The sequence below is a fragment of the Opisthocomus hoazin genome, chromosome 11 (assembly GCF_030867145.1).
Source record: "Opisthocomus hoazin isolate bOpiHoa1 chromosome 11, bOpiHoa1.hap1, whole genome shotgun sequence".
Taxonomy (NCBI): domain Eukaryota; kingdom Metazoa; phylum Chordata; class Aves; order Opisthocomiformes; family Opisthocomidae; genus Opisthocomus; species Opisthocomus hoazin.
In genome coordinates, this window is record NC_134424.1 from 20,497,512 (window position 1) to 20,509,546 (window position 12,035).

Consider the following 12,035-nt stretch of genomic DNA (forward strand, 5'->3'; position numbering starts at 1 on the left):
CCTTTTGCAGTGACATGGGTCTCCTGAGTGGATCCAAGGGCTTCCTGATTGTTTTTCCTGGCATCTATGACTTAAAGCAATTGTTTGCTTAAAATGCATGTTGGCAGCTTTGCCTTGCCCTTGTGCTGGTTTTTATTAAGAGTTTACGTATGAAAGGTAAGCGGGCTTCCCAACAAAATAGCGTGAATGTAATTTACAACCTTTGATCTGAAGAAGAAATTTTAACATGTTATTATTCTCAAATCAAACTAATTATTCTTACCCAAACAGCAGCAAACTAAGTCTGGTATTTAATACAGTGACCACGTCTAGATTCTGTTTGCCTTGCTAAACTCACTTTTATTCACAACATGAATTCTGTGTTCTTGATAAATATTTTCTCTTAGGAATTTTGTGTAATATTTTTTCTGAAAACTTCTACTGAAATCATTGATGACAACTAGTATTTAAAACAATTATTCTGTTTCCCCTTGGGAAACTGCTGTATAAAGCAAGGACTGACTTTTAAATTTACAGGAATGTTGAGACAAGTTCACCAATACTTGGCTTGTTTTCTACTACTGACCTTTTTTTGATTTTACTCTTACTTCTGAAATGACCCACATCCCATGTCCAAGGATTTAATTATCTTCCACATTCAAAATCTTTCTTACTGGAACTAAGGATTACGCAAACCATTGCCTATTTCACTCCATCAATTTTTTTTCTCAGAAAACAAAGTCAAATAGTGGAAAAATCAAAAGAAAAGAACCATCTCTGAGAAGATTATTTGTGATTATGACTACTGTCCTCAAAATGCAGTTAAAAGTTGTCTGTTTTCTGAACCGTAAAATAACTGTGCATGATTTAACATTCAATAGTTCACTGTCTTTTGTTTCTCATATCTAGAGCATTTTCAGCATTTTTAATTCAACACTGCATCCCCTTGAGCATTCCCCCTTCGGAATAAATAGACTCAATGAACTATGTAAGTGTTTCTTAATATGATGACATTCTTACTAAAAATTTTAATTTTGCCAACTGATTTCTCAGAGTAATCTGTGGAATGGGTGTTGTATAGGTTTTTGGATTTTTTTTTAAAAGCAGACTTGCTGCATAACTTAAGAGGATTGTCTGAATGTATTGTAAATAGGTCTGAATGTTGCAAAAAGCTCTTTCTCACAATTTACTCCATGAATATAAAAGAACTTTGTGACTGCAAATGAGTTCAGGTGTAAAAAAAGTTATTTTGCCCCCGTATACATATGTGTATTCAGTAGATTATGACAAACCAAGTCAGATTATGCCTCTAGTAAACTAACTTGTGGTCCTTTCAAGAAAATACACAATCATAATATTACGTTCTCTCGATTCACCATATTCTTCTGACTCTCTTTTGTTGTGGTGGTTTTAGTATCTTTTTTTTTGGAGGCTTCTTGTTGTTTGGTGTGTTTTTTTGCTTGGGTTTATTTTTAGAATAAAAGTATTGCACACACCTCCATCAAGTTCTAAATGCCACAGAAAATGGCCTTTTATGTTGTTTTTGACTAAGTGCTTTTTGGTGCAAGATCATCAACTTTATGTCCGGTTTAACTAATTACTTACACTTTGAGAATTCTTTTTGCCAGGAAAGCACCAGATTTATTTTATAGAGAAATCAACTGGTAACTTTTAGTCAATCTCATTTCTAGGCAGGGTCACTAGTGCCAACAGGGTCAGCAAATAGAAACTTTGTCCAGGCCCTGTGTTTGGCCTATACAATTGTTTCTAACAGCAGATGGATGTTGAAGTCCCTCTACTTTTTGCACAGCTGAAGCATGGCCATATCAAGGTCATTTCATGTAAGCGTGAATACAATGTGCGCTTTGCACCTGGCTGTTTTTACTTTGCTACTGAATTAGAACTGTGAAATGGTTGTTGCAGAATATCTCGATGTATCTCACAATCTTTTGGTCAACTTTTTTTTTTTTAAACAAAGCAGAGGGAAGATTTTTGTTATCTTCTCCTAGTATTCTCCTGTAATGCCTATGACATTCAAACGTTAAATGCAAAAAGACTTCCTCGTACTGACTGCTATAAAACTTCATGGCAATGTAACAGAATGTGTTACTGTCACAGCCTCTGTCTGTCATTCCTTTTGCTCTTAAAAACGCTAGAGATTTAGGACTGATTGGCTTTTGACTGAGAGGCTGTGATGTGAGGGTGTGAAATTACTGCAAGAGATCACACTGGTGATTCACAGGGATGTGCTTTCTACTGTATCAGATGCTGGACTTATGCCATAGCTTGGTGGCATATGATACCATGGGAGTTTTTTCTTAATAGCAACGAAGACTGGGTCTGAACATTCTGGTAATTAAATGTCTGAATTTGTTATAAAAGAGCAGGATTTCATGGCTGTGAGTCAAATATGGGCACTCGAAATATCCTTCCTGATCCTCATACTTCACAAAGCTTTGTACCATTGTATAACAACTCCTTGTACAACATTTCTGCCTTCTTCGTAAAGAATGATGACAGGTTTTATGATTGCACTTTGCTCTCTTCATCTACATACTACTACATTTTTGGCAGATCAAGTATTCTTCACTTTCATTCTTAGTGTTGCCATTTGGCACCAACAATGCTTCAAAGGTAAACTCTGTAAGTGCATAAGGATTCCTTGAGATGGCAGATTTTTTGTACATACGATGTGAAAACATCATAGTTATATGCTTTAATACATGTATCTATTTTTAGAAATTTGATAAATTATGCTGAAATATGAACAGCTATTTCATTGTAACATAATACAGCCAAACTATAAGTTGCTGTTTTGAAATTTCCTTGAAATTCCTCCTCCGTTTTGGTAGTCTGGAAATTAAGCTCTAGGCTGTAAAAAGAACGTGAAGCTGAAACCTGAGAACTGGCAAGTATAATTCACTATTAGATTATTCAAACTTGAGGCAAGCATAGTGCCAAAGTGTTTGGTGATGACCTGATCTCTGCTCCTTTACATTCTTTTTACAAAGTAGATCACCTCCACTAGGCATATATTCCCCCATCAACCAGGAAAAAGAGGAAGAATTTAGAGGAATAGCTAAACCTCACCTGTGAGAGAATGTGCAATGAATTTAGGGAAAAACATAATGCAAATGCCCCTTATCTCCAAAATATATTGAGCAGTGTTAAATTATAGTAGATTAGTTGATGCTGTTATTGTTAGCATCATGCTTTAACTTGTAATATTATTAAAACTTGTATGTAAGAGGTTGAGTTCCTTTAACTTGTAATATTATTAAAACCTGTATGTAAGAGGTTGAGTTCCTGGAAATACAGTATTAAAGAAAGGAAGCAAGGAAAGTAATAATTCGTTTGTACTGCTCTGGCGTTAGTCATCCCAGCTGCAGTAGCTGATCAGCTGTGGATGTTCTTATGTGACAAATCATAGGCTCCAAGACTGTCCTTCTGGGTAATATTTAAATCCTGAGCTCTGCACTGTGATTCTTCGTGTTTAACAGGTGTGGTTGTGTGTGGAATTTAGTACTTTTGTCAAAATAGTCTGTAGGCTGTAATGTTTTTATGCAGCGCAGAATTATCAGCCAAATGTGTTTGCATGCAGCTAGTAACAATGCACATCTAACGCTTTTCAAATGGTACTCCCGTCATTTGCTTTAAATGATTAATAAGCACAGGCTGAAAATAGCACCACATTTACCTAATGTTTGCGTGATTATTTTTGTAAACATTTCATTCAGGCTTTCTCTGCCATCTTTCTAAGCATTGTCAAAACAGAAATGTTGCTGCTCTTGAGTAGTTTTTCTCAGTTTGTTTGACCTTCATCATGACCCAGAGAGATGTAACAGGGGAAAGCACCAGAAATGTTGATTTTCAGTTGACAGTAAGCATGTGGTTCAAGATCAAACGAGAAAACTAATCTAGATATTTGCAGAATAGTTACAGGTTTCTAATTTTTTCCAAAGCTAGTAACTGAACTTGTCGAGAACTACAAGTCTGTATTTTGCTAATGAGCTTGTCTGAAAGCAGTACAAAAATACGGTTGGTCACAGCTTCTCCTGGTTTTAAATAAGTTAGAGTTTTGAAAGATGTGGAGGGATCTGTACTTTTGTTATGTTGGCTGTCCTACTTTTTTGTTAAGTCCCTGCTGAGATAAGGGTAAGACTGGAATTTAAATGGTGTTAAGGAAGAAGCCAAGATAGTAATCAGAATATAACGAACAGTGTATCATCTCTCAAACAACCAGGGCTGGCCAGCGCTGCTATTCACCAACAAGAAGCGGTGGAAAATTTCCAGTTTTCCAAGTAAAATGCTAGTGTTGTTCACTGTAGCGGTCTACAGGTGTTGTGTGATCTGTACAAGTCCCTTATAACAAACAAACAAAAATCCATCCCATCTACCAAATTTTTTTTTTTTTCCTCTTCAAAATTTGCTCTATTTCAGTTCAGCTTTGGAGACATTGGGTAACTGGTTTTAACTCTCATGGTGAAAAGATTGTATGGCACAACAAAACTGTTTTGAAATCTAATTTCAGCCTGTGTGTAAAACCAGGAAGGTTTGGTTAAATGCCCGATATTAACTGCTCTGACAGTGTTCAAAGATGCCATCGTCCTTTTGGCAGTGCTGTGAGGAAGAGTAGCACCGTCGAATCTAGGTTGTGTGTGGGGGGTTTGACTAATTTTCTAAAGCTGGAGTGTTAATTCCGCAGTCTTTGTAGCGTACATCATCTGTACATTGTACTTTCGTCACAAAGTGAAAATATACACACACTTCTCCACAGGTCCTGTGCCCCAGGGCGGGACTCCCCATCTCTCAGAACCAGGGTCAGGCCTTCCCCTTGTGGTTTTTGGAGAATTCTGACTGAAAACTGTGAGTACTAAGGGAAAAAAAATCCCATACCAGGTGGTGGTGATGATGGTGAATTTCCGCCGCTGACAGAGGCGATGAAGCCGCCCTCCCTGAGGCGGGGTCGGGGCCGCCTTCACCTGCACGGCGTCCACGCGCGGTTCCCGCCGGCATCTTGCGGCCACCCGCGGTGCGAGAGGCGAGTTTTAACGCAACAGCTCGCGCAGTATAAAACCGGGGGAGGTGTGCAGCCCCCACCAGCGCTCCTCCGCTCGCCGTGCGGCGCGCTCTCCTCCGCCGAGCTCTCGGCCCTCAGGGCTGCCCGGGCGGGACGCCAGGCCGGGGGCGCCCCCACCTCCACGCCGCTGCGCGCCCCCTGGAGCCGCGGCAGAGCTGGGCGCGGCGCCGGCCTCTCCCCGCTGAGGGGAGCCCCAGCCCTGCCGGGGGAGGCGAGGCGAGGCTCCGCTGGGGCCGGCACCTCGGCGGGGAGGGGAGAGGCGCTGCCCGCCCCCCAGCCCCGGGCTTCCCCGCTTGCCGCGGCCCCGCTAAGTCTGCCGGAGCGCCGCCGCCGCCCACCGCAGCGCAGCGGCCCGGCGCAGGAGGGAGGCGCCGTGCGCGGCCCAACTGCCCCCGGCGCCGCCGCTGCTGAGGGGACAGCGGCCGCCTCCACGCTCCCGGCGTCTCGGCTGCGCTCGCCGGCTCAGGTAGGAGCGGGACCCGGCGCCGGCGGGGCTGTGGGGAGCGGCGACCCCCGGGGGCTAGCCCGCGCCGAGGTGACCTTGAGGCGCGGGGGGCGGTGGGGAGCGCTGCCGGGGCCGAGCCCGGTCCCGAGGGGCGCCGGGGGCAGCGGGATGCGGCTGAAGGGTGTATCCGGGCGGCGAACGGAGCCGGCGCTGCGGGACGGGAGGGCTGTGCGGCAGCCAGCTGCGCTGCCGCGGGGTAGAACCGCCGGTCCCGCTCCGTTTGAAGCCCGGCGGGTTCTTCAGGTGACGGGAATAGGGGCGGGCGGAGGCGGCCGCGCTCCGCCGTGCTCTGCTCGGGAAGCCCGAAGGCTGGGAGCGGGGTGGCGGCGGCGGAGCCCCGCGCTGGCCCGTCTGAGGCGGTACCGCGCCCGGCGGGAGCCCGAGCAGCCCCGGGGCCGGGCGCCGAGCTTCGGGGGGTGGCGCTCTCCTGAGAAACCGGTGTCTGAGAGGGTTGGGAGGGGGGCGATGCCCTCGGCTGGGCTGTGGGAGATGAGGAGCTGGGGAAGGAGTAGCCCCTCGGGAGCGCCGTCGCCGCCGTGTCCGCTCGCCCCGCTCCTGAGCTCCGGCACGGCGGGGTTGGAGCTTTTTTTCTTTTATTTCCCCCGAGGGACTTCGGTATCGTTCACGAGCGGTGGTTTTCAAAGCATCGCCGTACTCCAGTGAGGTGTTCCGAGCACCTGGGAGCCTGGGAGGTCACTCGGGTCCGCAGGCCGCCCGGGGAGAAACCCGCCGAGGTGCCCCTGGGTGCCGGCGCAGGGGGCTGCTGGACCCTCCCCTCCCCCCCCCCCCCCCTTCCCCGTCACCACCTTAGCACGGATGTCGTCAGGGTGTGCTGTCCTGTTGTCACTGGACATAATAGGTTATTTTCCTAAGATTTTGGCTCTACTAGAAACGTGAAAGAAGGAACGCTGTCTTCCGTTATGTAGCTCGGAAAGGCCTGTTGTATCGTGGGTTGAGGAAGCCTCTCTCTTACTTGATTAAATTCTCCAAAAGTCGACTTCTCTCTGCTTTTCTCTCACTGATCATTTTTGCTTGTATTTTTTTCTTTTCTTCTTACTGTTGTGCTGTTTTATCATGTTATACCAACACAACCTAATCCTGCGCTAATACTTTCTATACTTTCTTTTTTTATTTAAAGCGCATTTTGTAGTAAAGCAATACTTGAGAAGGGTGGATACCGAGGTAAGGTGCTGGGAAGATAGGCAAGCTGAAAGCGATGGTGTAGAGTAGGACTTCACGGCTGCTGAGGTAAACTAAAATGCGAGTTTATGAACAGTGTGAAAGATGGCACTGCTGTAACTCAACTCCCAGACAGTAAAAAGAAAGCTTTTAAAGAATATTCCTATACTGCTGGTAGATACTGCAAGCCCTTAGTTACGCAAGTGGTTCTTTGAAACTGGGTGGGACTGCGTGGATATGGTCATGTTCGCAAGCAGTGCTTCATTTCTGATCCTGTCCACTCATCTGCAGGTGACTAATTTTCGTGTGGTAACTCAAACAGAACTCAGTGTCTTCATGACTTTTATGTGTAGAAGCGGTTGCTTGTGTATGTCTGTGTATCTTGCCAATAAATTAGTTCAGTGTTCTTTTTGATGACTTTATGATCCAATACTGAGCTCCATTTTCAAAGTTAGCATTGCTATAAGTTCTTTCTAAAGCAAAAGAACATGTATTACGTGTTCAGTTTAGTGTCAATATTAACATTTTTACTTTAACATTTAGTGAAATTAATGTTTTGTTTAATCTTACAATGCAGGGTGTCATATTACCTGTAATTCATATTTGATATAATTTCCGGTATTGTCGTTTGCTCATCTGCTATAAATCCAGGACCACCACCTCTTGATTATCCAGGCTGTTGAATGTGGTATTGATCCAAATTTCTGGCACATCTCTCTATCCAAACCATATCTTTTAACCATTCAATTTCCTGTTTCCTGATAAAGCTAAGTAAATTTTTGTTGGTTTTGACAAGTTCCAGGGGGAGATAATGAGCATACTTATAGGGTGTCCTGTAAAGATGTCACCTCAGTGGAGTTCATTTTGGGGGAGCGCGATGGGGAGAGAGCGAATGGACCATTATAACTGCCAGTGGATTTGGTTTGGTTTTCCTCAAATAGGCATTTGGTGCTATTTGAGATGCTTCAGGGTTCCCCTTCTGGCCTTTCACACTGCTTCAGAGGGCTGTGAGTCTCCACTGTGTCGCATCAGACACAATAAGGCACTTTGGGTAGCATTAGCCACCTCTTTGTAGATAGCGGAGTCAAACCTGGCGCATTTGTCTGGTTGCTTATCCTTTGTTAGCTAGGAATAAAGCACTGCAGATCACTTACCTCAGTCACTTCAGACATGTGACTAGAAGGTAGGACGGTTTGTCTGATTATAGGTAATCCTTTAGGTGTTAGCCTGGAGTTTATCTACGTCAACAAAACCTGCATATTCTGGTTGTTTGTCCAAAACTTGTAATAGACAGTTGAAAGTATAGAAAGTGGTTTAAAAAGAAAATTCTGATGCTTAAAATACCCTAAAACTTGCATTGTAACTGCAGAATAGGTACAGGGTGATGAGTGCAGTTGGGGGGAAAATATCTGTTTTGATCATGAGGAAAAGCAGCGTAATTATACAAGAGTTAAGTGATTGTTCTAGTGACAGTCTGATGGAAGATGATAGTGGAGGAGATAATTTGGAACAGGAGGAACGTTTACATTGAAAGAAAATTGTGTGGCTGCTGAAATCTTTTAAAATAAACATTTGAACAAAGTTCAAACTTCTGATGAAGCTTACCGCTGGAATGTGTGTGTCAGATATACTTCAGAGTTCTTTTTAAAAACAAAGCCTTACATGTAATGTATACTGTGCAGTAAATATTTGCAATCTGCAAAATTCAAAGTTGAACTTAAGTTGTCCTTTGAAAGAAAAAATATGGAAAAACTAAGTAAAGATAAGTATAAATGCAGACTATTTATTTTAGGATTAGAAGTGGAAAATGCAAAAGGATACAGTATTTTTAATTATCTGAAAAGAAAAAAATCTAAAATCTTTGAGAAAGGAAAAGTGAGCATGGGCAAATGATATTTGCATGTAATAGGGTAATAGACGCAACAGTAATGTGTGTCATAGTGGCAGAGATACATGTTGGTCTCAGTATATTCATGCTACAAAAGTACTGGTAAATCTGAAAGGCTGCTTTTTTATTTTTTTTTGCCAAAGCCTACTCTGAAAAAAGTTTCATCTTCCACAAATGGAGTTTCTTAGTAGTGAAATATTTCATTTTATAGGTGTGACCAACTCTTTCACATTTATTTGATGTAATATAGCATGTACGTGATGTGTTAGCTGGCATTTTCCTGGGTCACCCCATACATGTCAGCATGGACTTGAATCTAAACGTCATTGTGTAAAAGCCCTTGTTTTTGCATATTTTGAACCGTATGTTCAGAATTCTTGAATATTTTGTAACATAAATAAAATAGCTGATGTGCTACAGGGATGCTCTCCACACACTGGAATGTAAACCAAAGACTTGAATGTTTCTTGGCGGCAGAAGTTGCTACATATTTAACATGCACGATAGGAAGTGTGTTTCAGAGCGCTCATTGCGTACCTTTAAGTGTGCAGAAAAGACATGGTTTCTGCAGAGCCTGAGTTTCTTCAGTCTGAATGCTCAGGTCAGCGCCCTCATAGCCTTAGTAGCAATTCTCTTGTGGAAGCTTACTTATCTGCTTTCCGCTATTTCTCTCTGCTGTAAAGGCCTCACATTGCTGGCAGATTTTTGCAGTCTTCCCATCGCTCCTATTTCAAAGCCATACATCTCAAGAACTGCTCAGCTTCCAGAAGTTGCCATATTTGGAGTGCCAGCTACTTGTGAAGGCAATGTTGTGATGCAATTTTTGAACGTCTATGAAAGAGCAGCAACAGTGATATTGTGTACTAGGAAGTACAACTGTCATAATACAAGAATCTTTGCACAATTAATTTATTGATTGTGTAGTGGAGTGCCTTTAAAAAGTATTAGCACTGGGTTTTTCAGAACTAGAATTGCTTTCTTTCATTGGTGCTTCTTGTGAAGGAGGTAGTTTATTCTGCCTGGGTGTGGCAGTCTGATTATGTGTGCATTGTATGTATATATGGAAACCATCACGTGGGTTTGCAAATTCATCATGGAAGGATTGATTTTAATTGTTGAAGGTACAGGATTTGGAGCTGTAAGATTGAATTACGTTTCCCTCTCACAGCCACCAAACTTCGCGGCAGCTTCGCGGCAGTTTGACCTTGGACGTGTATTTTGGGTTTGGAAAAACTTTGTGCAGTATGAAGCCCAGAATACTGACACTGTCTCTATTCAGCATTTGTGTGTCTAAGATTAATAAGTCATTAATTTCATAGTGTTTGGGGAATTAACTTTAGCCTGATTTATTTATTAATATGCCTAAAATAACCTATATTGAACATCATGAAAAATATGTCTAATATAAAATCATCCAGCAGGGATGAAGATTGCTTGAAAATATTGCAGCTGCTACCATCCTCTCCATGTTACATGCATCTCTTCTTAAAATGCTTTAGAATTCAGGAGTGTTCTGATGAATGGGAGCGCTGTTTTTGATGGTTAACAGTGAGGCTAACGCTTAGCATATTCCGTTTGATATCTCATTATGTGCAGGAGATACTTTCCAAACCTCTGGATAGCTTACTGTGCAAAAGTCACAGTGTCACCTTGAATGTGTTTGCTGATCATATGTATGCTATCCTGCGTACTGAATAGTGGTTCTTCATTAGTGGAAGTTATTCCCACTAATGGAAGATCTTCCATCATGGAAGGTGTGATAGCATTCAGCAGAACATAAAAATATTAGACTATCTAGAACTTCATTTTTTGTGATGCAGGTATTTTCTTGGTATTTTAAATCTTTTTGTAATATTGTTATTATTTAAACAGGTTAATAATGTTTCACAGGATTGAAATAATAGGAGTTTTGTTTTCAGGGAATGTTCTCTGTAACCAAAACTGGAAACTCCAAATAGGCTGATGGTTTCCTAGAAGATATTCTAATAGACATCTCAAAATGTCTTTAAGCAGCAGTATTAAATGAGGAGATTTATGATAATCAAGAGCAGAAAAGTGTTCTTCGCTACCATCAGATTTCATAGCAATTACTGAAGCTTAAGGTAAATTCAATTTATGTGAAAAACATGAAGATTTTTATTCCTTGTCATCTGATGAGATTGATCTGTGCATTTTTAGGTGCTGGACTGCAGTCACAGTAAAAGCAAAATGGTAGGTTTGAGAATAGATTTACACAGAAAAACCCTAATTGGTGGCAATATTAGGTGTATGTACAACTGCCTTGCTGTATTGAACTTGTAGTCTTAAGTTCAAATGGAGTTTTAATGTATTGCTTTATTCTACAAAAACTACGTGTTCACCAGCATTTTTCTAATGTGTGAAGTATTTTACTAGCTTTAAATCAGTTTCTGTGGACTCAAAATAGAAGACTGGCATGAGTTTTGGCCTATAAATAGTAGAAAGTAGTTACATGAAGATAAAATGTCAAAATTTTATCTGGAAAAGATCTATTCTGTGTTACTGGGTTTTTCTGAATTACAGTAAGTACCAAATATCCAAAAGCCCTGACAAAACCTAGGCCCATTTTTGATTAAACATGCAAATGACACAAGAATCATTCTGGAGGAGGTAGAATGATTCTTCTTGAAAGGTTAAAAACACCGAAGAGTGAATGTGTTACACACTGTAGCCCTGCTGATTCTGTGTCAAGTGCTGAAGAATCTGAGAGCAGTAGGAACAAGAAAATGCCATTATGGCCTATGAGGGCTTGGTGTTAATAGGTTTGTCTCCCCCAGAAGATACAGTATTATGTTCCTTTGTATGTGACCCAACAGTGTTCCCTTCATATTTTTTCTTGGCACTGCTATCATTTATTGCTCCCTAGCTAAATAAGATGACAAGACAGAGTTGCGTTTACTGTGAATTTTCTTATGATTTTTTAATCTTCCTTTTTTTTGACTCAGGATTTGCAAGTGTTTGGAGAGTAGAGAAAAATGGAAAGGTTACTTTGTGTGTGGCACTCCTGTTACACATCCTGGCATGACATATGCCTTTTTTTTGAAAATACCATTATACTATTTGTTACTTACAATCTATGATGGCTTCCAGATCCCTTCCAGCAGAGCTCAGCTTATCTCTATTTTGTATTTTTGGTTGATTAAGTGATTTGGACTTGCTCTGCTAGCAGTTCACTTTTCAACAAATTTTTCAATATATTGAGTTTTATTTTGAATTTTTATATTGTCTGCTTGTGGACTGAAGGTGATATGAACCCTACCCGTTTACTTCACAAACATTTCTCTCTACTGAAGCTTGTTAATGTATATAGCCAGCTATGAGCTGTATTCTTGCAGTATGCCATACGCAATTGCATTCCTTTGGCAGTGAATTTGATTTATCACTGT

General features: G+C 41.8%; 1 protein-coding gene across 14 annotated transcripts in view; it reads left to right on the top strand.

Annotated features, from left to right (window-relative positions):
* Positions 1–5,059: 5,059 nt before the first annotated feature.
* ATP2B2 (ATPase plasma membrane Ca2+ transporting 2) overlaps positions 5,060–12,035 on the top strand; it is a 427,775-nt gene continuing 420,799 nt past the window's right edge. For 6 of the 14 annotated variants that reach the window (XM_075432731.1, XM_075432739.1, XM_075432740.1 and 3 more), the window contains exon 1: positions 5,066–5,525. The gene's annotated coding sequence lies outside the window, so the exon portion shown is untranslated. Of the gene's footprint in view, positions 5,526–12,035 lie in introns of all 14 variants that reach the window. The other 8 variants (XM_075432741.1, XM_075432745.1, XM_075432743.1 and 5 more) reach the window with 5 other exon arrangements.